We start from the raw sequence: 27,923 nt of genomic DNA on the forward strand, positions 1-27,923 counted from the left end.
GCCGATGCAGGGGACACGGGTTCGAGCTCTGGTCTGGGAAGATCCCACATGCCGCCAAGCAACTAAGCCCATGCGCCACAACTACTGAGCCTGCACTCTACAGCCTGCGAGCCACAACTACTGAGCCCCCGTGTCACAACTACTGAAGCCCGCGCGCCTAGAGCCCGTGCTCCGTAACAAAGAGAAGCCATCTGCAATGAGAAGCCCGCATACCACAATGAAGAGTAGCCCCTGCTCGCCCCAACTAGAGAGAGCCCACGCGCAGCAACGAAGACCCAATGCAGCCAAAAATAAATAAATTAAAATAAATAAATTTTTTAAAAAATACTTCTAAGAAGTACCTATTTCATGGGGTTCTTAAGAAAATTAAAAGTAAATACATGCAACATTCTTGGAGGGGTCCCTGGGACACGGTAGTCTCTGGCTGTCAACACCCAGGGCACAGACTGTGATGACCAAGCTCTACCTTGGGAGTCGGGGATCCAGGCTGGAGTCTCATCTCCACTGGCAGGTGAGCTGAGCCTTGGCGTTCTCATCTGTAAAATGGGGTTCCTGCTTGCTGGCCCACGGGACTCCCAGCAGCATCCCTGAGGTCAACCACAAAAGCCCCAGCAGGCTCAGTCAGTGCCAAGATGCCCGTCCCTGACGTGTCACCATCAAAATGGGAAACAGCAAATGGGACCATGTGTCTGGATTCTGCATTCCAGGAGTGTGAGGTACCCTGCAGGAGGCTCAAAGGGGAACCCCAAGGGCTTCCAAGCCGTGAGGGTCTGGGGGCAGCCAGATCCATCTGCAGGCTGGGCTCTGCCTCCTCATCTCGGTGTGACCCCAGGCCCCCCCACCTTGGCCTCTCAGAGCTTCAGGCTACATCTCTGTAAAGTGGGCATGACAGCACCCGCCCGGAGGATGCCACAGGTTGCCACAGCCAGGAGCCGGGGCATAGGTGTGAACATGAGCAAACAGGTGGGGTTGCTCGGCTATTTCCTTTTTTTAATTTTTGTTTAAGTCTTCCCTGAGCTATGCATCGTCTGGTAGCTTCAAGGTCGGAGGCTGAGCTGGAAGAAATGTGTTGTGATGCCCCTGAAATGAGCCTCGCTCTTAAAAGCGATCCAGAACCTTCCTGCCACAGCGGTCTGTGGCAAAAGAGGCAGTCTGGCTGGGGAAGGAGCATCGACTGAAAACCAAGAGTGGCTCAGCAGGATTATCCACAGAATTATCTACACTCAGGGATTCCAGCTGTTTCTAAAGTGCAGAGAGGAAAAGGACAGAAGGAAACTCACTAAGGTATATGAACAGTGTTTGCTTGGGTGGCAGGGCTCCAGAAGATTTTCTTTTGACCCTCTTTCCATTTTTCTGAATTTTCCAGCTCTTCTACAGTGAGTATTATAAGGAGGGCAGATGAAAAGAAGCATTCTCATTTTTCAAAAGAGGACTAAGGCAAAACATCACAGGTCGGGCCAGACAGTAGCCGCAAGATGGCGTTGAAAGTGTGGATCTGTTGCTAGATCTGAGTTCGAATCCCAGCTCTGCCACTTCCGGCTGTTACAATTCACCCCCTTCTCCCCAGCGCCCGCCTCACAGAGGTCCTGCGCTCATGGAACGGCACGGTGGTGTGTGGTGGTGTAGCTCCCGGCCTGCAGTGGCCACTGTCATCACGGTGATATTCACAGCGCTCCACGTGGCTGGTAGGGTTATGGAGACTTTCTTCTTTGGGGGGGTCATCTCTTTAAAAACGACTGCCAAGACCGGCTAGGCAGGCAGACCCCCCCGAACGGTGCTCTTGCCCGTGACCCTACACGGACCGACCAGCAGCAGGCTGTATTTCTCAAGCACGTTCAGACAGAGCGAGAAGCAAAGGAGCAAGCCCAGCTCAGGGTGTGCCCCCCAAGCAGGTCAAGTTCAGTGACTGGGACCACTCAAGAGTGGCCGGATTAGCACTTCCTTCCACCCTGGACAGCCCTGCTCACCACAGCAGGTGTCTTCCAGGCTCTAATTAAATCAGACTCATATCAGTTCCTCCTTCCTCTAGAGCTCAAGGTCCATCCAAGCCCAGAGGCCCGGCAGGAAACCCTCCTCCAGCCTGCACACACCCGCCCCTCCTCACTAGTCCCTGAGATTCACCCCATCCCGGACCATCTCCCACCTCCCACTCAAGTGAATGGCCCCATCAGCTCCCCCTGAATGAGGCCTGGAGAAACACACCAGGAAGGCTCCTGAAAATCAGGAAGGCTGCACAAACCAGGCCAGGAGTTTGAGGACAGGGAAGGCAGGACTCTGTGGGGAGGGGAGGGGAGGGGAGGGGAGGGTGGGCAGGGGCCCAGGTAGGCAGGCAGGCAGGCAGGCGGTCCCAGAGGGAGATGCGGCATAACCGAGTCGGGCAGCCTTGCCAGAGGAAAGGTAGATGCCACCCTGTTCTGCATGGAGGGAAACAAGGACCAGCATCTGGCCCAGGCCCCCACCTCCAACTCTGGCCTCAGAGGCACCCTGTCTGTCTCCTGGAAGCCAGGAAAAAAGTGCGGGACAGGAGGTAAGACCAGGGGTGTGGACCAGAGCTCCTCCTGCAACCACAGCCTCCGGGAGGCCTCTCCAGGTTTCGGCCCCTGTCAGACGTGAGCTTGACCAACACACGCCCACCTCTGCTGCCACAGCAAGGGTTCCAAAACACACAGCCTCAGACTCTTCCTCGTCACCTTCTCCTTCGGAACGCAGGTCCTCAGCGAGGCCCTCCCTGACCTGCCGCACCACCCTCCCCAGCGACCTCTCTGGTCTGGGCGGTTCCCACACCGCCCGGTCTGACTGTTCCAGCCCTCATGAAGGGCTTCAGGCCCATCTCTTTGCCGACCTGTTCTATATCTCTGGGTCTTTGCTCAGGTTATTTGTTCCCTCCAGGGAGAATTCTCTCTCAGGACCAAACAGCAAACTCCTACTCAACCTTCAAAACCCAGACCCTTCTCTGTGAGGCCTCCCCAAACCCATCTCATGCAGTGGTTCCCAAGCCTGGTTTAAAAAATACCTGAGTCTGGGCTTCCCTGGTGGCGCAGTGGTTGAGAGTCCACCTGCCGATGCAGGGGACACGGGTTCGTGCCCCAGTCCGGGAAGATCCCACGTGCCGTGGAGCGGCTGGGCCCGTGAGCCACGGCCGCTGAGCCTGCGCATCCGGAGCCTGTGCTCCGCAGCGGGAGAGGGCGCAGCAGTGAGAGGGCCGCGTACCGCAAAAAAAAAAAAAAAAAAAAAACCTGAGTCTGTGCTCGCTTCGGCAGCACATATACAAAAATTGGAACGATACAGAGATTAGCATGGCTCCTGCACAACGATGACATGTAAATTCGTGAAGCGTTCCATCTTCTTGTGTTATACAGCAGCAACTAACACAACAATGTAAAGCAATTATACTCCAATAAAGATGTTTAAAAAAGAAAAAGAAACCTGCGTCCCAGGCCCACAATTCTGAATTGGTAGCTTGTGGGTGCAGCCTGAGAAAGTCTATTTTCAAAGAGCACAGGTGATTCTGGGATACCTACAGCCCCCATTAGAACAGTCTCCCTCCCTAGACCTCTTCTTTTCGTCTCAGTGCCCAGAGCACCGACCCACATGCTAGACAACAGCTGAGCTGCATTGAACTAAGCCCAGAGCCTGAGAACTTTCATCTGCTTAGGATCCATGCACTGAGGAGCCCACGAGGCTGGCGTATCCCTGAACCTGGGGTGGCTGCAGGTGTGGGGCTTCCTGACCAGTGGAGGAGGGGCACAGGCCCAGATGGGAACCTCAGCCCAGGTGTCCTCTGCCCTGCCCAGAAAGCCCAGGGCCAGGAGGAAGAGCAGGGTCTGCAAGCTGTATGGTGGGGGCACCTCTGCCCTGGGAGTCCCTCATCGCAAACAGCCCCCCCTGCTGCAGACTGTGGAGGGGGCTAGTTCACAGGGGCTCTGGAGAGACAAGGTGCCTTAGCAAAGAGAACACAGGTGGAGGTACAGCAAGAAGGACACGTGTTCAGGACTCAGAGCCCTGGAAAGAACTCAGCCTGGGGACAGAGAGACCAGCTTCAGACGCTGAATCTGCGCTTGCCCTCCAGCGGCCAGGCCTCAGGAAGTTACTCACCCTCTCTGTGCTTCCTGTTCTCATCTGTCAGATGCAGATGTAAGTGGGGTGACATCTGAAAATGCCGGTAGGCCCTTGATAAATGTTAGTTCCCTTCTTGGAGTTCCTGCTGCTCCTGGAGGACAGTGTTGCCCCATTCTGCAGATTGCTCAACTGAGTCCAGGCCGACGGTCCACCAGAATACCAGCCCTGACCTTTGTGACCCTCGTCAGCCTTGAGATCGTAAAATGATCATCTTAGAAACGATAATAGCTGACATCTCCCAGCACTGCGGTGCACCAGAACCCCTGCTGAACATTTTACAGTGTCTGTCTAATTTAATTCCCACAACAGATGAGGAAAAGGAGGCTGAGAGACTGAGGACGTTGCCAAGGCCACGCAGTGGCTGAGCAGGGTCCCCGGGTTGTGAGCTGGGAGAGCCAGGGCGGGACCTTCGGGCTGGTTCTCACGGGATCCCAGCGCAGACCAGGTGCCAGGTGGCTGAGGGCACGGGTGAGTGGGGGGAGCATCCTCCCAGACCCTCCACAGCCGGTGGCGGGAGCCTCCAAATGCCAGAGGGACACAGGGCCAGCTCCTCTCCCTGCACACTAGGTGCCAAGCCACTCAGTGGGCTTCCTGCCATGGGCAGGGGTGAGGCTGGCCAGTGGCTGAAGCCTCAGACAATGGAGGCTCTGTAACTGCCCGGGGTAAGTGTCCCCTCTCCCTAGGCGTGCCCCTGGTCAATGATCCCCAGGCAGGACAGGTTGGGGGCAGGCCCCCTCCCACACCAACCCGGGGGGAGGCCTCTGGGCCGAAGGGACCCCTGGGGGCTGTTGCTAGGAAACCAGAGCCAGCCTGGAGAAGCTGCTGCCACCAGAACAGCCCCCAGACCCTCCCCATCCTTCTCCCCCTCCTCCTCCTCCTCCCAGCCCCCAGGCACATTAACCCTTTTGTCCCCAGAGGTCGAGGTCCAGCCCAGGCCAAAGGCCCCAGGCTGAAGGGCCAGGTGAAAAACTGCCCATCCGAGGGTCCTGTATTCTTGGCCACATCCTGGGTGGCCCATCTGATGGGGCTCCACAGCACACAAACCTGGAAGCTGGAAGAGGACGGCATGGAATTTGCACCACCCCTTCACCTTTCTGCACCTCAGTTTCCCCAGCCAAAGCCTGGGCAATTTAGTGCCAGGGCGGCTCTAAGACACTCATACCAAAAGTAGAGCATTTTCATGCCAGAACCAAACCCAGGAGGTGGCTTTGTTCCCTCCTTTTCATGGACAGGGAAGCTGGGGTTCAGACCGGGGAAGCAACCTGCCCAAAGTCGCCCAGGAAGCATGAAGTGGGACCAGGAAATGGAGGGGTCTGACTCCAGGCAATTTCACGGAGCTGGATGTGGGGGAAGGATGGACGGTCCAGGCTGTAGAAATGGCCCGGGGAAAGGACCTCCGAATGCTGGGCCGCTCCCAGGCTCAGGACTCCAACCTCATCCTGATCTGCGCCTCCCCAGGCAACCTCACCCGTTTCGTGGTTTTTAAGACCATCTCTACGGTGACACCACCAGCCTGACATTCCCTGGAACTCCAGACCTCTGCCCAGAAGTATCCCTGCTCAGCACGTCTGCTCACTGGCCCACAGGGCATATCGAACTTAACATCCTGATCGCCACCCTCACTCCTCCCAGGCATCCCACCTCACCTGACGGCAGCTCCAGCCTGCCAGGAGCTCAGGCTAAACACCTCAGGCTCATCCCTGGCTCCCCCCTCTCTCTCACACCTACATGCCACCCACCAGCAAACCTCGTTGGCTCTACCCTCCAAACATGTCTAGAATCTGACCACTTTGCACCACCTCCCCTGCTACCACCCTGATCCACACCACCACCATTCCTTCCCTGGACCATTAAAACAGCCCCTTGACTGGTCTCCTGCTTCCTGCTTTCAACCCCCTACCCTCCACCCCACACACTTTGTTCTCAACACAGCAGCCAAGTTACTCTTCTGCTCAAAGCCACAAATGCCTTCCTACCTCATTCGGAGTGGAAACCAGGGTCCTCACCTTGGCCAACAAGGCCCTACATGATGTGGTCCCTCCACCAACTCCCTGACTTCAGAGCCTACCTCTCTCCCCATAGCTTTTCTACCCTAGTCACAATGACCACCGTGCAGCCCCTCAAAACACCCTACCACGGGGCCTTTGCTCTTGCTGTTTCCTCCGCCTGGAACACTCTTCCCCCAGATATACACTTGGATGACTCCCTCACCTCCTTCAGGGCTCTGCTCAAAGGTCACTGTGTCAGAGAGGCCCCCTCCAACCACCCGCTTTAAAATCACACATACAGGGCTTCCCTGGTGGCGCAGTGGTTGAGAGTCCGCCTGCCGATGCGGGGCACGCGGGTTTGTGTCCCGGTCCAGGAGGATCCCACATGCCGCGGAGCAGCTGGGCCCGTGAGCCATGGCCGCTGAGCCTGCGCGTCCGGAGTCTGTGCTCCGCCATGGGAGAGGCCACAACGGTGAGCGGCCCGCGTACCACAAAAAAAAAAAAAAAAAAAAAATCGCACATACATATTCCCATCACACTCTTTCCTCTGACTCTGCTCTCCCCGCCTTCATAGTATTTGACACCTCTGGGAATCTATACGTTGTAGTTGTTTACATCAGTTTCCTCCTACCAGAATGTGGACATTATCATTTATGTTCCTCGCTCCATCCACAGCTCTGCAATGGTGCCCGGCACACAGCAGACCTCAACACACACTTGCTGAATGAAGGAAGGGATGCTGGTCCACGCCAGCCACGCCACCACCATCAGAGGAGGGGAGAAGGCGGCCGAGGCCTGTGGGGCACCCGCTCTTGGGGCCATGCCTCCTCCTGCCCGAAATCAGCCTCCTCCGCCAGGACAGCTCCTCCCAGGAGAGCTGCACAAACAGAGTCAGTGCCAAGCTGTGCAAGAGGCGGTTCCCCCAAAACCAGTCTGGGAAGAAGCCTGGGGCCCATGCCAGGGTGTGATCAGAAGAGGGGTGGGGTGGGTACGAGGAAGGACTTGGACTATTTTTACAAACTCGCTCCCCAAAAGACTGCATTCTTGCTCTGGTGAGTCAGAAGCATGTGGCCGGGAGAGCAGACAGGATGCCGAACCCCCAGTGGCTGCCGCCGTCGGCTGCTCTGGCAGGCAGGTGAGGGACCCTGGCACACACCCGGCTTTCCCGGGAAGGATCACGGGACCCCCCGGCTGGCGGGCCACCGAGAGCAGAGGAAGCCTCCCTGTCAAAGCCCACAAGGGTCCAGTCTGGCTCCAGTCTCTTCTTCTGGCCCAAGCTCTGCCTCCCTCTGAGAGGGGGCTGTCCACTTTGTCCCACACAGAGCTCCAGGCAGGAAGAAATAAACTTTGCAAAACTCGGCGCTAAAAATAGCTCAGCCCACCCAAGCAAGGCAGGGCAAGCTGGCCGGACAGGGCCTGAGGTCTCCCGAAACACAAGCCCCGCAAGGAGCCCCAGGGGACCCTGAGGCCTCAGCCCCAAAGGCCAGCACTTAAGCTTCAAGCCACGCCCTTCACGATGTGTGGCCCTCCCCCCAGGGAAGACGTGAGTGTCATTCCAGCAGCTCCCTGTCCTCCACACCTGCCAGGGAGAGACGGAAATGCCTGTCCTCCCACCAGCCCCCAAAGGGGTGGAGCACCCACGAGGGGACGGGATCAGCCCCATTTTATAGAGGAGGAAACTGAGGCTCAGAGAGATAGAGAGATCTGTCCATGTTCAAGAAGCTCATCAGAGGCAGATCCGTGATTAAGCTGCAGGTGGAGAGGTCTGGCCACGTCTTTTCGCTGTAGCAGGGTGCCTCTCCCTTAACAGACCGATGGATCCATCCCCCTCCCTTGCAATGAATACCACACCTCTGACAAGATGCTGCCAGGGGCTCTGGGAAGCGGGCAGAGGAGACTGGACTGGAGGTGTTGGGGGGAGGCGGGGTTTCAACCATGAAGTAAATTTGCCTTGAATCCTGCCTGCTGTCATGGGATGGAGTCAAATCCCGGACTATGACCCCCACGGGGAACTGGTCCCAAACACCGGTCCTCTTTCATTATCGACTTTGGCGAAAGCTTAACTGATGCTCTCGACACCAGCCAGCCCTGTGATTGGCCTCTCGAGGGACAGGCACGCACAGCCTGGTCCTACGGAGACTTCCTACCCTCCCTGCTCGCGGTCCTCTGCGCTTCTCACAGAAACCGCACTGGGTGCCACGGGCTGTGAGCCCGCCTCTGCCTGCATCCTGCTGCCTGGTGGAAAATGGGGGACCCGTTGCGCTCAGGGTGCCCCCATCCTGAGGCAGTCTCCGGTCCTGCAGGGCATCCCTTGGGCGCCCGTTTCTGCCACCGTCATGCCCCAGGTATGATTTTTAGGAGAGTGAGTCTGCAATCAAACCTGGTTGGGTTCTGGCTCTCCATTTCCCCACCGTGACACAAAGACATTATTTCCCTGTTCTGATCCCTGGTTCCCTCTTCTGTAGGAACACTCTAAAAATCCCCACTGCAAAGAGTTGTTATAAGGATTAAATGAGAATAATTCACATAAAATACCTCGCTGAGAGCCGGGAACACAGGAGGTGCTCAGTAAGTGTTTACCGAATAAGGAATGACCACCTCCTTCTAACTGGACAGCAGCCCTGGCCTACAAGAAGGGGTGGTGTCCCAGGCAGAGCTGAGCCGTCCCAGGGCCCTCCCCATCACTGTCCTCCAGAGTCTTTCTGGGTCAGTGAAAGCCCTCCTGCAGCTTCCGACCATGCAGTGTCCCCCACTGAGGGCCAGGGGTACCCACTGATGCGCTCTGGGACAGCCACCAGTTTGGCCTGGCCCTGAAGCTAACACTCAGCTCCCCAAAGCCTCCACATGCCTCCTGCTCTTTCTAAAGTCAAGATTCCAGGGAAGAAGGTCACATCAGGAAAGGAGAGGACCCCCAAAAATGACAGTGATGCTGAGTTCCCTTAGGTGGTGTGAAACGCAGTGATGACCAAAGCTCAGTGCGTGGTGCCAGGGAGACATTCCAGTTGCCTGAATTCACGTGGTCAAGGGGAAGCGGGGCCTCGCAGCTGGCTGCAGATGTACCCCTTATGTAAAGCACCCTGGCTGGAGAATCAGCCCTGGGGAGAGTTGCAAATATCAGGATGCTTCCATTTCCTTCCTTGAACTCAAATGTATTCTGCTAAAGTCAGGGACAGCAACCCCGCCTCCAGGCAGCAAACTTACAGTGACCCCCCCCCTCCGCCACCCCGCCTGCCCACGGCTGTCACTTGACACTGCATCAGGAGCATCCTCAAGTGACCTGTGGAAAGAGACAGGCCTGGGAAGGCAGGATCGGGTGCTCTCTTCCCTGCCTGCAGCCAACAGGTGCTCCAAAATGCTAGATGGCGGCAGGGGGGATACATGCGCGAACACCTGTGCACCTCCTGCCAAGGCTGAGCCTTTGCCTGGTTCACCCGAGGTCTGTCCTGTGGCCACGGTCTTGGTCAGAGGACGGAGACACCATCTCCTTTCCCATTAGGATGCAAACGAGGAAGTGAGCGAGGAAGGTCACGTCTTCCACATATGTGCCATGTACGTTAGAACGGAGGTCTCCAGGTCCCACTCCCTCCTTCTGGGAACCTAACAGCATTCAAGGGGAGGGCAGGAAAGCCGACCTACTTTTCTGGATCCACCCAACAATATCTCTTAATCATTCCACAGAAATTGATTGAGCACTTCTGGATGCCAGGTACCATGCAAGGCCCCGGGGGTTTGGATCCTGCCCCCTTGAAATCCACAGCCCCACAGGGATGCAGATGCTAAACAATTACACAAGTCCATACATCTATACAAACCAGGACAGGCACTTTGGGGTGGGGGGAACCCCAGGGCTTAACTGAGATTGAGGCAGCCAGTCGAACATTCCGACTCAACTCGCCCAGGACTGATGATGGTCATATGTACACCCTATGGTTGTTTGATGACCTGCCCTACATCGTAACCACACAGAGCAAGGGGACACAGGCCTGGCGATGGCCCTGTTCTTCTGCCAGAGAGGCTCTGCCTCCGGTTGGCCTGGGCCAAGGCACACAACTGCTCAGGCCTCCAAGGGCTCTCCCACCTCCCAACGGATGTTTGCATTTGATGCCAAACCCCAGGAATACAGGATGTTGTGGGTGCTTTTTTTCCTCTTTTGTTGTTTTTGGGAGGGCGGCAGTATTGGAGTTCAAATTTTCCATTCCATCTTGGTGTACGCAATTACAGTTTCACTGATCCATCTAAGGCAGTGGTTCTCAACGGGAGCGACTCTGCCACCCGGGGACATTTGGCAATGTCTGGAGACATTTGGGTTGTCACAACGGGGAGGGAGGGGGGAAGCTAGTGGCATGTAAGGGGTGGATTCCAGGGATGCTCTGCATGTCCTACAGTGCAGAGCCCGGCCTCCACAGCAGAGAACCATCCAGCTCAAGTGTCGACAGTGCTGAGGTAGAAAACTCCTGGTCTCGGGGCATCTGGTCAAGTCCTCTGAGGATCAAGAGCAGACGCTGGCCTGTTAATGCAGGGTAGTGTTACTGTTATTAGTCACAGGGACACAGAGACCAAAGTCATTGCCACCGGTTTCCATGGCAGATAATACCAGGTTCCAAGTCTCTAAAGAAAGTGAATTATGCTCTGGTTACTTGTTTTTGTGGATCTCGGGGCAGAGACCACGACCTACTTTTCTGTGTGCCTCCACCACCACCTGGCGTGGCAGCTGGAATACAGGAAGTGGGGAGGGAGGGCAGGAAGGAGGGAGAGAGGGCAGGCTGCAGCCTCTTCAAAGCAAGGACCACGCCTTACGCCTCTCCCTCCTCAGCACCCAGCACCAATCCTGGCACCTAGCCGCCATCTCTGAGTTCACAAATAAACAACCAGACCCGAGCTCTCCTGGGCCAGGGCCGATGCCCCACTCCCCTCTGACCGCCCCGAGCCCAGCCTAGCACATGGCTCGGCCCTGGACACTTATTCATCAAGCATCTCCAGCGTGCTGGGTGCCAGGCGAGGCCCCACTGGGCTGGTGCAGTGGTGAGCAAGACGGACGCGGCCCCTGGCCCTCGGACCTCACAGTCCAGCAGGGGAAGGTGACCTGAATGGGCTCCGACAGGCAAGAGCAGGCGGTGCTTCTGCGGGGGAGACCTGGAGGCCTAGGGGAACTCCCGAGAGTGGCCCTGAACCTGGGGTGGGGGGATGTCAGTTAATGCTCCTTGAAACAGTAAACAAAAGCATGAATAGTGCACCTCTGCAAGGCCTGGGACATGGGAGCAGGAGAGAGGGAGGGAGGACGGTAGAAAGGGGGTTCCAGTGGGAGTCAGGGGCCCCTGCGCTGCCCTGGCTCGTCTCTCCCCAGCAACCCAGCCCAGGTACTCATCCACAAAAGTGGCACTGAGTGGGTGGAATCCAGGGCCCGGACACCAGGCACAGAAAAAAGGCAAACGCTGGCTCCTCCAGTTGCCACCAAGGAGTGAGTGCCAAAATCAGCATCACAACACCTCTCGTGTATTAACTGCTAACTAAGGGCCCGGAGCAATTCCAAGTCCTTTACTCCTATAATTACTTTAATCTTTACAACAACCTTTTGAGAGAGGAACTATTATCACCCCCATTTTACAGATTAGGAAACAGAGGCACAGAGAGGGTAAGAAAATTGCTCAAGGTCACACGGTCAATACAAGGGCGAATTGGGATTGGATCCCAGGCCATCTGGCTGCAGGGCTGTGCCTTGAACCCCTACGGTATTCACACCTTTGCACCTCAGCCACTAGCAGGTCACCAGTCCGCTGGGCTGCTCTACTGCCTGGGAAATGCTCAGGTGAGCAGCCGGGGCCATGGGGAGCTGGTGGGACAGGGACCCTGAGCAGCAGCACGTCAGGAGAGCGTGGAGGACCAGCAGACAAAGTGCTCTGGCCCGGTGGCCCTGGGCAAGTGTTCTAGCTACGATGTCCCCAGCAGAGCCTCAATAAGCGGCCCCCTCCCGGAGCAGCTGAATGCAAACATGTCAAGTCTCGCTGGGCATCCTTGTCCAGAGCCACCTGGGGGCTGAGGGTATAGGCACAGGTTCCCGTGAACGCCAGGGATTCACCCTCACCAATCCAGCCACTCCCCTGGAGCAGGCACCTGGGCAGGGCTGGCCTGAGATTCAGGTCCCGCTGTGCCGGCAGTGTGCCAGCCACCACCTGAGCCAGCGCCCTCCCCTCTGCCATGGCTGAGGATGGCCACAACGTCAGGCCAAGCCTGGCAGGACCCCCTTAGGGCGGGCAGCATCGATCCCCTCCTAGCCCCTCTCTTTGAAAGGGCGCCTGCTGATCCGAGCAGGCTGGGTGATCCGTTGTGATTCATAGCATTGGCCCTGCCATTAGTTCTGAGTCAAGCATGTTGTATTTTCCCACAATCAGTCACTCTCAGAAGAGAGGGATCTCTGAGAGGCTGAAATCCAACCTGTCAGGCAGGGCACGAATTCCTTCTTGAGGATCCCAACAGATGGGTGGGTCAGAGCACAAGCTTTGCAATCAGGCAGCCCTGACTCCAAATCCTGACCCCACGACCCAGCAAACATATGACTTGACCTCCATAAGCCTCAGTTTACTCATCTGCACACTGGGTGTAATAACACCCCTGAGACCCAATTAAGTAATATACTCATTCATGCATTCAGTCAATCAATTCACGTTTATTAAGCACCCCTGTGAGCCAAGTACTGTTCTAGGTGCCTGGGATACATCCGTGAACAAAAAAAGAAAAAGCCTCCCTGCCCTGATGGAGCTTACTGAGCCCAGCCCTATGCCAGCCCCAGAGTGGCTATTCCATAAATGCCTCACCTCTACCCAAGCCTGAGTCACTGTCCCACATCATATTCTCATGTTTGAATTCCTCCTTTGGCAGAAGACTCATTGTCCCACATTAGAGAAGTCTAAACCTGCCCTCATTTCATCCTGTGAAGTTTCTCAGGACAAGCCTCCTCCCTCCTGCTCGGGACACCCATAAGCTGGCCCTCCTTCCCCGAGTCAATCACACCCTCGCTAGGATGTGTTCGTTCCAGGCTGCCACTGTCCCTCTCATTGGTTCAACAAACACTTCTTGAGTACCCACTACATGCCAGGGGCCGGACGACCCTGGAGCATCATCTGGATTGCATTTGCTCCTTGCCGAGGTTGGGGCACACGTGGGAACACGGCTACCTCGGCTCACCACCTGGAGCACTAACTCACATCACCAACGTGCACGGAAAATCAAGGCCGACCCTCCAGAAGTAGGTCCTGCGCTTTCCTGCTAACAAGGGTGAAATCGAAGTGACAGTCATTGACAGGAAATCCCAACTACTGCTCTGGCTAGCTGGGAATCAAACTAAGGCTCACTATGATCTCTGAGTTTCCAGTAAAACCAGGAGCCAGGCGTGGGGTTTCACGTGCGCTTCGGGTTGGAAAGCCCGGTCCCCACGTGACTCCCCACTCAGTCTCGAGGCTCCCGGAGGACAGCGGCTGAGTCTGCTTGCTGCTGTACCTGAACTGCCTAGCGCCATACCTGGCAGCTAACAGGGGTTCAATAAACGTGGGTTGGACTGAACTGAGTCTGAAAACTGAGGCTCAGAAAGGCAAAGGGACTTGCCCGAGGTCACACAGCTAGAGAGCGGGCAGCGAGCTCCGGACCCAGGTCTGCGTGGCTCCAGTGCCTCTGCCCGGCCTCCCTTTAAACTTACCCAGGTTTGAGTACATGCAGTCCAGCAGCCTAACAGGAGCCCTCCCAGGACAGGCTTCCTGGGGCAAAAGTCACCACTCCTCCAGGCCCAAAGAAAGGAGAGGTGAAAGGCCGCCCCGTGAGACCTTATTAGGAAAAAGTAAAGAAAGGAAAACCCAAAGCGCCCTGGTGAAGGAAGGGCCACCCTGTGAGTCATGCAGCCCAGAATATTCCATTCATAGCTGGCTTCAGGGCGGGCTGGAGGGGCGAGGGAGGCCAACCGCCCCAGGGGCTCACCCCAGGCGGCTGATGGAGTAGCATCAGGACCGGGCAGACCTCGGGCTGGGGGTCAGGCCGCCCCTGCCACCGACTCCCACCAACGCTCGGCAAGTCACCTCCTCTCCCGGGCTTCCGATCTTCACGGTCTGTGCAAAGAGCCAAGGGTCTGCGGCTGCCGCTGCCTATAGGGCTGGGGGTGGGGAGACCAGGCAAAAGCCAACACCCCCCTCTCTCCCCAGCTAAGCTTACCCCACATCCCACCTGTCCTGTTGTGGAGCGGACGCCCCGTTCTGCCCCATCCCCAGCTGCCTGCGGGACCAGTCCGTGCTACTCCTAGACTGCTAGCAGCACTGAGAAGCAGTCTTCACTCACCTTTCAGATCTGCTGGCCACTTCCAGCCTTAGAAGACTATCCCCTGAGAGTCTGGGGAGGGCAGTCAACTGACTGAACACCTACTTTCTACGAGGAGCTTTGAGAACACCATCTCACTTCCTCTTCTCCACGGCCCAGTGAAGTAAATTATAATTCCCATCTTTCAGAGGGAGCTGCCAAGGCTAAGCCAGACGAAGGCACCTGCCCAAGATCACACGTCTAATAAGACCCGGAGTGCAAACCCAGGTCCTGAAGCCCCAAACCTATGTTCTCATTCTGGCTTGTGTACCGGCTCCCAGAGGATGGCAACTGGGGCTGGGCCCTGGACGTCCCACTAGTACGTGGTCTTCAAGAGAAGGCTTATTTGACTGGCCAGGTGGTTACTCCCGAAGCCCTGCCCAGGCCCCAGGAGAGCTTTGTACATTGCAAACAGGAAGCGCTCCCTGGAATCCTGGCCCCAGCATCACTGCACTCAGGTGTCCTGGGCCCGGTCCTGCCTGCAAGGGACCCCAAACGAGACTGTCCCGACTTTGCAAAAAGGGAATCTGAGGCCCAGGCTCGGAGGAGCCAGAGAGCAAACCTCAGCACCTGTGATCCCCACAGCATCCTGGCGTGGCCCGAGCAGCAGCAAGGAGACCACAGGGGGCCCAGGGCCAGAAAAGCATGGGCTTTGCTGAGAGACCCTTCTGCGTCCAACCCCAGGTCCCCCCATTAGCTATGTAAACCTAAGCAGACCTCCTGCCCTCTCTGTGCCTTGGTTTCCTCCTCACTGTAAAACAGACACAGCAGCCCCTGACCACTGGACAGTAATGGCAAGTAAATGCAGTCACGTGGAATGGAGCAGGTGCCCTTTCTTCCCCTGGAGGTTGTTTGCTATCCTAGCCATCAGCTGGGCGGGAGGCTCAGAACCTGGCAGTCCCCCAGGCAGCCAGCCCAAACAGGTTTCCATTCGGAGCTAGATTTCTGGGTTTAATATTTACCTGCTTGTGACCCAAATCTTCTGGGGCATCAGTCATGCCCAAATCACTCAGCTCTGAGCATTCAAACCAAGCAGGGACATGATGTGGGAGAGGTAGGGTACTGAGGCCAGGACAGGTGTCTGAAATCCCGGTCTCTCCAGGGCACCCAGACCCAGGCTGGCTGGGGAAGGAGAGTCCCTTCCATGTGCCCCTACAGACTAGTGCGACCCTCCCCCCATAGCACCCTAACTCTGAAGACCCTGTGCCCCGTCATATGATGATCCATTTCCAAAGGACCCCATACTATTTTTTTTTTTTTTGCGGTATGCGGGCCTCTCACTGTGGTGACCTCTCCCGTTGCGGAGCACAGGCTCCGGACGCACAGGCTCAGCGGCCATGGCTCACGGCCCAGCCGATCCGCGGCATGTGGGATCTTCCCGGACCGGGGCACGAACCCGTGTCCCCTGCATCGGCAGGCAGACTCTCAACCACTGCACCAGCAGGGAAGCCCAAAGGACCCCATAAACCAGTGAGGGCATGTGAAGGGGGTGCTGGGACCAAGAGAGGTGGCCGTACAGACATGAGACCAACCCCCAGAGTCTGCGGGCTGTGGAGGTGACCGTCCACACCACCCTCACCAGATGGAGATTTCACTCTACCGGTTAAGACCCAAGTTTTCGGACTTATTACCCAAGTAATAAGCCCAGGGCAGAGAAGGACCACCAGACTCCGTGCTCCTCCCAGCAATCCTATGGGGTATCACAGATGAGAAACCCGAACTTGGAGACTGAGTCAGCTTGCCAAGGTCTCTATAATTAGTCAGAGGTAGAGGTGGGATTCGAACAAGGCCTTCTGGGTCCAATCACCCCAGCATGACTGCCTCCCAAGCTCCACACTTCAACTAACATTTATCAGATGCTTTACTGGGTGCCAGGCACTGCTCTGAGTGCTTTACACACAACAGCTCTCTTAATCGGTTCAAGAACAAACTGAGAAACTGAACTGAAACACAGGGAGGTTGAGACACCTGCCTCAGGACACACAGCTGACAAGAGGCAGAAGTGAGAATCAAAACCAGGCTGATGGGGCTTCCCTGGTGGCACAATGGTTAAGAATCCACCTGCCAGTGCAGGGGACATGGGTTCGAGCCCTGGTCCAGGAAGATCACACATGCCGCGGAGCAACTAAGCCCGTGCGCCACATCTACTGAGCCTGTGAGCCACAACTACTGAAGCCCGCGTGCCTACAGCCTGTGCTCTGCAACAAGAGAAGCCACTGCAATAAGAAGCCCACTCACCGCAACGAAGAGTAGCCCCCACTTGCCGCAACTAGAGAAAGCCTGCGCGCAGCAACGAAGACCCAATGTAGCCAATAATTAATTAATTTAAAAAAAAAAAACAGGCTGATGCCAGAGGCCAAGGCTCTTAGCCACCCACCCTTGCATCTACTCACCTCCCCAGAGGACCCTGTCCTCCTCGTCCACCAACAGAGGCAGAGCCCTTGGGTTGCAGGAGAGACCCACTCTAGGAAAAGAGCCATGAGCTCAATGAGTTTTCACAGAGGCAATGGCTCTGATCTGCACAGGAGAGAACTGAAGACCCAGGGGGCCGACAAAGGTAAGAGCTGGGGGGCCCCCTTGGTCATCTCCATTCTCCCCCTTCCCCCAGCCAAGGGAGCCCAGGCGATGGTGTCATTCCCCACCTGCACCCTGCCCAGGGCCCACAGAGCCACAAGCTCCTCAGTGTGGCCCATAAGGCCATCCCTTCTTCCAGATCACCCCACACCTCCCCACTCACCAACGATGAATGTTTGCTGAGCACCTACTGTGGACCAGGCCTCATGGAGAAACAAACATGGAAAACAAAAGACAGAGCCTGAGCTCCAGGAGCAGAAGAGGTGCCCCCACCTGCCTAGCCACAATGACCTGCCCTCCCCAGGGCAAGACCCTTCCTTGGCCTGGAAGCCATCCCCTAAGTTATCTGCCTGGGACCCTCCCACCTACATTTTGTGTGTGTGTGTGTGTGTGTGTGTGTGTGTGTGTGTGTGTGTGTGTGCTACGCGGGCCTCTCACTGTTGTGGCCTCTCCCGTTGCGGAGCACAGGCTCCGGACACGCAGGCTCAGCGGCCACGGCTCACGGGCCCAGCCGCTCCGCGGCATATGGGATCTTCCCGGACCGGGGCACGAACCCGTGTCCCCTGCATCGGCAGGCGGACTCCCAACCACTGCGCCACCAGGGAAGCCCCCACCTACATTTTGAGCCTTAACACAAGCCAGCTTCAGAGAAATCTTCCATGAGGCCCACTGGGAGAACCAGCCACTCGCCCCTCTGAGCAACTAACACTCTGGATTGGAATCATTTGCTTTGCTTTCTGACCCCTCCACCCACTAGACTGTGAGCTCCTTGAGGGTAGGGACAGGGCTTTTCATTTCTGTCTCTCCAGTACCTAGTGCAGCCCTCAACACATGGTAGAGATTCAAGAGTGATGCGTGGACGGGTGGATGGATGGTTAGTTAGGTAAATGGGTGGATTAGCGGATATATGGATGGATGGATGGATGGATGGATGAATAAAAGAATAAGTGAATGAAAAAATGACAGGTGTCCATAAGCAGTGACCAAAGGCCACTGGGCTCAGGGCTCTACTTCAATCTGGAATTTACCAGGAAGCCCAGCTTTGCCCAAGTATTTAATCTGACCCAACCATTTTCTAGACATATTTCCCAAACCTGGCTGAGCATCCCTATGTGATCACTGTCTGTCTCCTTCACCAGGCTGTAGCATAGGTGACATAATGTCCGAGACTGTGTCTGGTCTAACAATTAAGTCCTCAATGCCTTCCCCTGGGCCTAGACCATTGCATGAATGAACGACAAACAAATGAATCAAAGACCTAGGGAGCTTTTTAAACATAGAGATTTCCTGTCCCAGCCAAGATCTGCTGGCTTAGAATCACGAAGGGTGAGACTCAAGAATTCGTATTTTGTTCAAAAGCTTCCTGGAGATTCTGATAATCAGTCAGGTTTGGGAAACACTATCTTGTCGGCAAGAAGAGTAACCAGCTACTGAGGGCTGTGACCACAGATGAGGGCACCTCGGAACAGGGTCACACTGAGTCATCACCAAACCTGGCAGGCGGTCACTCTCCTAAGCCTTTTTTGGCTCAAAGAGGGTCTAAGGGCCTTTTTCAAAGTGTGGTCCTTGAACTACTGACTTCACAACAACCTGAATGAAGGGGAGGCTTTTTTAAAAATGTAGACTCTAAGGTCCAACCCCAACCTACAAACTTAGAATCTCTAGGGGTGAGGCCCGAGAATCTGCATTCTTTGCAGGCTGCCGGGGCAACGCCGACACACACTAGCTTATAAGAATTACCGGCTCCCAGTTCCCAAGGGTGCTCAGAGCACCTGCTTGTATCTGGCACCTGCACGCACACCTAACCTCCTGATAAAGAAAAGCTCCTGGGCTTCCCTGGTGGCGCAGTGGTTGAGAATCCGCCTGCCGATGCAGGGGACACGGGTTCGTGCCCCGGTCCGGGAAGATCCCACATGCCGCGGAGCGGCTGGGCCCGTGAGCCATGGCCGCTGAGCCTGCACGTCCGGAGCCTGTGCCCCGCAACGGGAGAGGCCACAACAGTGAGAGGCCCGCGTACCACAAAAAAAAAAAAAAAAAAAAAAAAAAAAAAAGAAAAGCTCCTGTCAGGACATCTTAGGAGTTCCCTGGTGGCCTAATGGTTACGATTCTGGGCTTTCACTGCCGTGGCCCAGGTTCAATCCCTGATCGGGGAATGGGGAACTGGGATCCCACAAGCTGTGCAGTGCAGCCAAAAAAAAAAAACGGGGGGGGAATATCTTGGATGACTCCAAGAACCCAGCAAATGAATGAGGGTATGAGGCCAAAAGGTAACAAATGTGCCCATTCGTCATAACACTAGCCCCAAAGGGAACCAACAAATCACTACACCTAGCCTCTTATCTCACAGATGTGGAAACTGAGGCCCAGGGAGGGCTGTGTGTTGCCCAAGGTTATAAAAGAGTGAGTGGCAGAGCCAACCTAGAAGCCAGGTGGCCATGCCCCAGACTCGCCCCACGGTCCCAGGCCGCCCTGCCTCGCATCCTCCAAGCCTCTGCTCCCGGGTGAGCCCGGCAGCGGGGCAGCAGCTGCCGGCCCTGGGCATCGCAGCCAGTTCCCACACATGTGGAAACTGAGGTCTCATCATCCTCCCTGCGACTCATCCGTTGAGTGTTTCCAGATTGGACCCCAATCACCATTGCTCAAGGGTGGATGGATAGGGTGAATTTTTCCATTGGGGGTCCCAGAGAGCCGGTTTTACCAAGAGCTCTGTACAACGGGCCACAAGGCAGGACAGTTCCTGCACAGACCCTTAGCACTGCCTCTGGGCTTTTAAGTCCAGTTCTCATATAACGGTAACTATAGCCTGGCCCTCGGGAGAGTTAGCTAGTCTCTTTATGCCTCAGTTTCCACACCTGCAACGTAGCTAATAATACCCGCCTCCCTGGTGAACACGCCATTCAGTTATACGCAAAGCGGCCAGCTCGGTGCCTGGCACACAGGGCGCTCCATCAATGCTTAGATCATAAGCTGTTATCTAACTATAGGGCTCTCTGAGCTGTTTTCTCAACTCAATCTCCCCCTGTCCCCCAGGCAACAGAGGACAGGAAGTAGAAAAAAGTGGCAGATGTTTGACTCTTGCAGACTCCCAGAAATCTGAAATCCTATACTCGTGGATTGTTAGAATTGGTAGAGACCCTAGATTCTCCAACGGCTCATTTTGCAGAAGAGGAAACTGAGGCTTAGGGTGAAGTTAGAGGCAAGATGAAATGACGCCCAAGCTTTCCTGGCTGGTTGGAGGAAGAGGTGGGATTAGAACCCAGGGGCCAGGCTCCCAGCCCAGTGGGGTAGCGAAAGAGCAGAGCCAGTATCCCTGGGATGCTGGGATTCTTGTCCCAAGTCTGCTCCAAGTGGCTGTGAGATGATGAGCAAGGGGCTTAGGCCCACTGGGGCTCCAAGGCCTCGTGATGAAACTTATGGGGTTGGACTAGATCAGGGTGCCCCAAAGTGGGGTGGCCAGAAAGCTGGAGTCCCAGAAGATTCTATCAGGTGATTTGCCAAGGAAGTTTGACAGGGACCAAAGGGGTTTCAAGGGAGGGCTCCAGAGTCAGACGGATCAGTGTTCAAGTTCTGCCACTTACAAGTTGTGGGACTTCCGGCGAATTACCCTCTCTGTTCCTCGGCCGCCCCACCTGTAAAATGAAGATAACCCTACATACCTCAAAGGTTGCCACGTGAACTGAAAGAAGATAACGCATGATGCCTGGCGCACTCGAGGCCCTCAGTGAAAAACACCGGTTATTTTTTCAATCCCTCGGGAACACGTTTAATATTATCCCTCCCTCCCAGATGAGGCAACCAAGACTCCAGAGGGGCAAGACACCTGCCCAAAGTGACGGGACTCACAGGAACAGGGCTCTGGGAACTGCTCCCCATCTCTTCCAGCCCCCCCGAGAAGGAGGTCTCTGCCTGGCATCAGTAAAATACAGCCATCTTCTCCAGAGGAGACATCGCCAGAGCCGCCCTTGCTGGCCTCCCATGACCTGGCCCAGCCCCAGAGAGTTTTCTCATCACTCACTGGGGAGGAAGCCATTTCCCCAGGAAACTGCTTAAACATGGGGCCCCAGCTCCTGGGAAGGCGGGCTCCCAGTTCCCAGCAGCAGCCCAGCTCCTCCCTCCCAGAAGTCCCACCCAGCCTCTGAGACCTGAAAAAGGACAACATTTAAAGGCACAGGATGACCTGCACGTGGTGACGGTCCACCGGAGCCTCCTGTGAGCCCCTCGCAGAGGTTACTTGCCACCTGCTCCCACCTTTGAGACTCTGGTTGTTTCACTCACGAAACCAGCAGAAGCCTGGATGCCGTGTTATGCTGTGTGACCTCGGGCAAGTTGCTTAACCTCTCTGAGTCTCGGGAACCTTTTTAGACAAGAGGAATGAGCAGAGTTTGGGAAGCACGGAGAAGGAAGCAAGAGTTCGCAGAACCACCCAGGAATCAGAGGGCCTGTAACGGCCTCTCATGTCTCCCTGACGTCTCCTGTCCCTTCCAACTCAGCCCCCACCAGGACAAAAAGTTCTGACCACGCTGACCATGCCCCTCCCCAGCTAGAAACAACTGAATGGCTCCCCATGGTCAAGATAAAGTGCAAGCTCCTAGTGCGACTCCACGGATGGAGTTCTCAAGTGGCGTTCCTGACCGCACCCCTCCTGACCTTGCAGGGTCCTACTTTGCACTCACCTCCAGGCTCCGTACACACCTGGGACGCTTCCCTCTCCCAGAACCAACTCTGCCTCTAGGCTGCTTTGCCCAGCACTCCCTGGGAAGCTCCGTGAGCCCCAATGCCTGGGTCAGGCACTCTCCCCTCCCTCCATCGGTTACCTGCCTGCTCCCCCAACCCCATACTTCACTCATCTCTAGCTCCTAGCCCAGTACCCAGCTCCCAGGGGCTGTCCAGTAAATATATGCTGGGAGGAGAGGAACGCGAGGACAAGCAACGGAGAACAAATTAACGAATCCACGAGCTGTGGCGTCCTCCTCAGCAATGCACGGGAGGAGCAGCCGGACTCGCTGGGTGCGGACCCTCCCCCCGCTTTTGTGGCTGGCACAGGCTTGCTGGGTGGTATTTCCCCTCTCGGGACCCCTCTCCCCGCTGTAGAGGGAGGACAGTAACAGCGCCCGTGCCTCACTTACCGTGAGGACTCAGTGCACTAATCCTCCCAGAGTGCCCTGTTCAGTGCCTGGCACGAAGAGGTGAGTTCCTTGCCCTTGACCTCTGGGGAAGAAAAGTGGGAGACGGGCTTGACACGGGGCGCTGAGCTCCTGCTGCAGGGTCCGAGTGTCCTTGACACCACCCTCCCAACTGGCTTGGAGGCTGCCCCCGTCTGCTGGCATGCACCCCAGCGGCCCAGTGCCCCAGAGAACGTGAGCCCCACTGAGTTGGGAATGAGGGCTCAGCCTCTCTGTACCACCTCAGACCAACCACTGACCTCTCTGATCCTTTCTGTCTATACAAAGGCGGGCTGAGGCTGCTTCCGTCATTGAGGGGACCCAGCCATCTCTGCCTGTTCCTTTAGTGGTGGCAGAATGACCTCTCCCGGAGGGGAGCACTCTTGGGGGGCCCTTACCTCACCGTCCTCTGGTCCAGGTTTCATTGAGAAACATGAGGCCATCAGATGGGACTGTCCCCAACTTCTCCTCATGTATAATCCAAATCTCTCCCATCTTCTCCCATTTCCTAAGAGCATCCTGGTTCCCATCAAGGGCCAGTGCCTCCCCACCCCACGACTCCCACATCATCACACCGGGTACCACCCTCTCTCATTTGCCTAAAGATCCGGCTCGCGTAGCTGCCCCCTGTGTCTTGTCCCCTCTCGGAGCAGTCCTGGCCACCAGCACAAACCACTCTCCTGGGTCCCCCCACTTCCCCTCCACCCGAGACATCTCTTTCCAACCCCCCTTTGCCTGGCCAACATCTCAGCGCTGTCTGCACACGCTGTCCCTCCTTGCTCCCCTCCTGTCCCAGCCACCCCCACTGCAGATTCCAGCCCCATCCCTCCTCCAAAAGTGCCCTTATAAAGGCCCAAACTGCCTCCGTGTTTCTGTCTGGTCTTACTTCCACTCTCAACGGCCTGCAGCCCTGTGGCCCACCAGCTCTCTTTTGCAACAGGCTCCATGGCGTGGCGTGACATGGCATGACGTGGCATGACGTGGCGTGGCGTGGCGTGGCGTGGCTTGGAGGCTTCCCAGAGAGACCCCACTCTCCCTCCCTTCTCCTCTTAGCACCCTGGCTGCCCCTCCTCAGCCTCCTCTCCTGGATCCTCCTCCTCCACCTGGCCTCTGGGTGGTCCCACTTGCACCATCTATATGCTAATGACACCCAGCCAAAGGGCCCCCACCTCTCCCGTGGACTTCTAAGCCAGCCTCTCAACGTGAACCTGTCCCCAACTGGATTCCTGGATTCTCCAAAAACATGCTCTCAACCCCCTCTGAACCACCTGTTTGTAATGACACCATCACCCACCTAGACACTCGAAAGAAGATTCTAGAAGTCTTGGCTCCTCTTGATTCCTCTCTTTCCCTCAGCCCCTGTGACCAATCTACCAGCAATTCCAGCCAATTCTTTCTCTAAGTCTTCTCTCCAGCTCCATGGCCACCTCTCATACCCGAGCCACCCGAGCCTTTCCTCCAGGCCCAAGTCCACCCATGTGCCCACAGCCAGTTCTCCTCCTGCAGCCAGAAGGTCCCTTCCTGAGGTGAGTCGGGACCCACAGGCTCTAGCAGGCTGTGGGAGGGGTCAGCGGGTTGGCATGCAGGCACACAGTCACCAGTCACCTGCTGGTGAGGCCTCCCCTTTCTCATCTATGAGCCCACCCCTCACCCTCCAGCATCCACTCCAGTGCTTCCCCGTCACAGGCACTCAGTTATTTCTGAATGAATTATCTGAAAAAAACATAAATTTCTTTCCAGAGCTATTTATAGCTGGAATCTTGGGATTGTATTTCATGAATAAAGGTATTTACAGGAAACTAAAAAGAAACTGCTGATGGCTTCCTGCTGCACCTGGATTAGCCATCCTAACTGCTTGCCTTGATCCACATGGCCCTCCACAGCATCTCTTTATACTGCCCTCCCCGCCTTGGCTGCTGCAAGCCCTGGGCTTTCTCCTGTTCATACCAGCCAAGATCATTCTGACCTCAGGGCCTTTGCATGTGCTGTGCACCTGCCTGGAACACGTTTCCGTCTGCTCTTTGCAGAGGGAGGGGGAGGGGGGTCCTCCCTTGTCATTTGGGACTCAGCTTAAATGCTTCTCCTCAGAGAGGCCCTCCTCACCACCTCCAGCTGACAAATTCTGCACCACTAACCCCCATGTACACCCCCTCCTCTCCCAACAGCCTCCCCCCAGCCCCTGCTATTCCCATCCTATCACATTAGGTTGTCTCCTTGGCAGGACTAATTCCATGACATGCAGTTACTTTAACTCGTTTGGCTGGCCTTTTTCTCCTCCGCCATCACATAAAATCCACAAGGGCAAGGCTACTTACAATTGGCCTGGTCACTGTGGTAAGAACCACCAATTCTGCCAGGACAGTGGGCCAGGCACTGTCAGTGTACTTGTATTAGGCACTGAGCAGTGTACTTGTATTAGACCCTTTTTACAGATGAGAAAACTGAGATACAGAGGGGCCAAGTAAGTTACCCAAAGTCCAGCATAGAAAGAGGCCCAACAGGGACTTCCCTGGCCGTTGTGGTTAAGACTCCGCGCTTCCACTGCAGGGGGCACAGGTTCAATCCCTGGTCAGGGAACTAAACTAAGATCCCACCTGCCACGTGGCGCAGCCAAAAAAAACAGAAAGAGGTCCAGCAGGAAGCAGGGTACCATTTACCTGTGCCCACTTCACGCCCAGCACAGACCCAGCCCGTTGTGGGCCCTAAACTGGTACTTGCCAAATGATCAGATGAATCGCTGAATAAATGAATGTTATACACTGCAATACTGAGACACAGGTGGCGTAACGAGGGGAATTTTAATCTTCTTCTCCCTGTATGTTCCAAGTTTTCTTCAATGGTCACATAATACATGCATAATTTAAAGTAAAATAAACCCTTATTTTAAAAGAAATTCAAAGGTTCTGGGTAACGTCAGGGTTCTGGAATATCTTTCTTCGATTTCCGGAGACATTATTCCTCTACTTCATTTAAACCATTGTTTTTCTAGGGAAATTGAATAAAAAGCCCGTATTTTTAAAGCTCGCTGCAAGTCTGCCCACTTCAAACAATGAAGAGAGGGCAGCGATGGGAGCTGGTTCCCGCCTCGTGTGCTCAGGGCTGGAATTCAGGGATGCATACCAATCAGGCAGCCGCTGGGAGGGGGGTCCTGCAGAGGCCAGGCTCTCAAGTAGGAGGGGCCCCAGACCCAGAAATGCCACCTCGCCTCAGGCCCAATGTGCGGTCATGGACAGGGGTCGCCCCAAGCCACCTGCACTGCCCCGGACTGGCGATGTCCCTGCAACGAGGTGGTGGTGAGGCCGGGGCCAAGGCCACCCTCCCAACAGGTCAGTGGGAAGATGAGCCGCTTGGCAGGGGGTTCTCTCTCGACAGACAGGTCAGGAAAAGGTTCAGCACCAGCCTCTGACCGAGGGGTGGGCACAACCTGCACGGCTGGCCAAGCGATCGATTGCCCGCCCCGAGTTCCCACGGCATGTGGAACCCGCTGCCAGGGGCTGTCAGAGGCACAGAGAGGCCAGGCCCTGGAAGGGGTGGCACGGCTCCAGGACACAGGGTTGAGAGCTGGGGCTCTGGGCAAACAGAACAAGGTCAAGAAGTGCTGCTTTCGCTCCTCCGCGCTACGTGTCTCTGGGCAGGCAAGATAACTTACCTGAGCTGTAAAACAGAGCTGATGATACAGCCCGCTCATCAGGACGGCCGAGGACCAAACAAACTCCTGCGAGCCCCGCACCCGCCAATGAGCCTGGCACTCCGTCAATACAATTAGCGCTCTCCATAAACACGAGCCATTATATGAGCACTTTCCAGATACCAGGACTAGCGGTCCACCTGGGCACCGAGTTCTATTCTAGGCCTTGACCCTAAACCACGGGGTGATGAACCCAGCTATATGCGAGAGAAAACACACATTCACTTCCAACCAAGAAGGGCTGAGTGTTTTGAGATTCCAGACATGTGTCGAATCTTTTCTTCCTCCCCTCCTCAAAGGGCAAAGGGGAAAATAGAGCAAAGGGGGACTGTAGAAAGAGCTCAGGGCCCACCTGGTTCGAATCCTGCCACTTATACTGTGGCCTTGGGAAAGTCACTCGACCTCTTTAAGACTCAGTTTCCTTATCTGTAAGATGGGATAATAGTGCCCACCTGCAGAATCAGTGTGGGAATTAAATGAATTGATGCATGAAAAATGTCTGCCACGTAGAGGCATTAAAGTTACATGCGCTGTCTTTAAACAAACAAGCTCCCAATTATCTGCCTAAATGAAGGGCGGAAGTAGCAGAGGTAATCAAAATACTGGATAACCTAAATAACCGTTACTTTTATCTTTGGGGTGGAGGGAGGTCAGCAGACCCACCTTCCCAATTCTGTATTTTTTTGGCCAGATATTAAAATAGAATTTTTTTTATGAATCCACCAGACACAGATGCTAGGGCTGGCACAGCAGCAAGCTTGAGGATAACAAGAAACTACCCAGGGGGCTTCCCTGGTGGCGCAGTGGTTAAGAATCCACCTGCCAATGCAAGGAACAGAGGTTCGAGCCCTGGTCTGGGAAGATCCCACATGCCACGGAGCAACTAAGCCCGTACGCCACAACTACTGAGCCTGTGCTCTAGAGCCCGTGAGCCACAACTACTGAAGCCTGCGTGCCACAACTACTGAAGCCCGTGCGCCTAGAGCCCGTGCTCTGCAACAAGAGAAGCCACTGCAATGAGAAGCCCACACACTGCAACGAAGAGTAGCCCCCGCTCGCCACAACTCGAGAAAGCCCGTGTGCAGCAACGAAGACCAAAGGCAGCCAAAAATAATTAATTAAATAAATAATTTAAAAAAAAAAAAAAAAAAGAAAGAAACTACCCAGAAAACTTAAAGATTTTCAAGGGAGGGGGTGATCCGCAGAGCACAATGCCCCTGGCAGAAGAGGCCTGGCGGCGTTCCTTTGCTGGTACCCAGATGATGCTGTGCGCTCTGACTTGAGAAAGGTTCAGGACTTCCCCTGCTCTGCAGACTCCTGGTTCACCTGACACCTGAGCCCGACTGAACTTCCAACAGCTCATGCCTCCGAGCCTTTGCACATGGCGTTCCTTCCACCCAGAACCTTGCCCTCTCCCCACCCATTCTTCTGCTACACTCCGCACAAACTCCCACTGTATTTAACTGTGCTCATGCCGCTCTCCCAACCAGGGCTCTCGGGCTGTACAAGAGCTACAGCCTGCCCATTCAACAGTCTGACTCTACTCTGCCCCTGAATCCATACGGATGGGTCCTGTCCGCTGTGTCCTGAGCCACCCCCAGACAGCTCTAGCCACCCGAGTGCCGGCCATCACACCTTCAGAAGCCCCGAGCTATTTGACTCGTCCAGAGTCTCTCCTCAGGCACCCCAACCACTCTGCCTCCCAGACACCTGAGTCATCTTGAGTGTGGTTTTTCAATCAACGGCAAAGCAGGCTCTCAATTAACTGAAACTTATCCTCAACCCACGTCCCCTCTCCTTGGTGCATGGGAAGAGAACTCAGTTTCTGGAGTGGAGAGCTCACTGGAGGGCCACTTACAACCCTACCATCATAGCAGACCCAGCCAGCAGCTGCCACTCTCACTGTGACGACCCTGAACCAGCCCTGGAGTGTTGTCACAGGGGAATGCAAGCTCCGGGGAGGGGCTGTGTTCAGGGAGCTCACTGCTAGATCCCCATGGTGTGCTGGTAAATGTTTAACAGCTGGTTCTCCACCGGCGGGAGAACTGCGACACC

General features: G+C 55.6%; 1 protein-coding gene and 1 non-coding gene across 20 annotated transcripts in view; one reads left to right on the forward strand and one right to left on the reverse strand.

Moving 5' to 3' along the window:
- The window catches only part of ARHGEF10L (Rho guanine nucleotide exchange factor 10 like), a 168,767-nt gene that overhangs the window by 121,902 nt on the left and 18,942 nt on the right, over window positions 1–27,923 (reverse strand). For 9 of the 19 annotated variants that reach the window (XR_010837194.1, XM_067016405.1, XM_067016387.1 and 6 more), the window contains exon 1: window positions 14,073–14,096. The exons of 6 other annotated variants lie outside the window; for them this stretch is intronic. The gene's annotated coding sequence lies outside the window, so the exon portion shown is untranslated. Of the gene's footprint in view, window positions 1–14,072; window positions 14,097–16,837; window positions 16,909–17,181; window positions 17,222–20,596; window positions 20,648–21,195; window positions 21,373–22,144; window positions 22,227–27,923 lie in introns of those variants that run through there. 4 more of the 19 variants (XM_067016389.1, XM_067016365.1, XM_067016331.1 and 1 more) reach the window with 3 other exon arrangements.
- On the forward strand, window positions 3,245–3,348 carry LOC131746764 (U6 spliceosomal RNA). The gene has a single exon (XR_009332647.1). It is a non-coding gene; the product is annotated as a U6 spliceosomal RNA (small nuclear RNA).

Source organism: Kogia breviceps, chromosome 1 (assembly GCF_026419965.1).
Source record: "Kogia breviceps isolate mKogBre1 chromosome 1, mKogBre1 haplotype 1, whole genome shotgun sequence".
NCBI lineage: Eukaryota > Metazoa > Chordata > Mammalia > Artiodactyla > Physeteridae > Kogia > Kogia breviceps.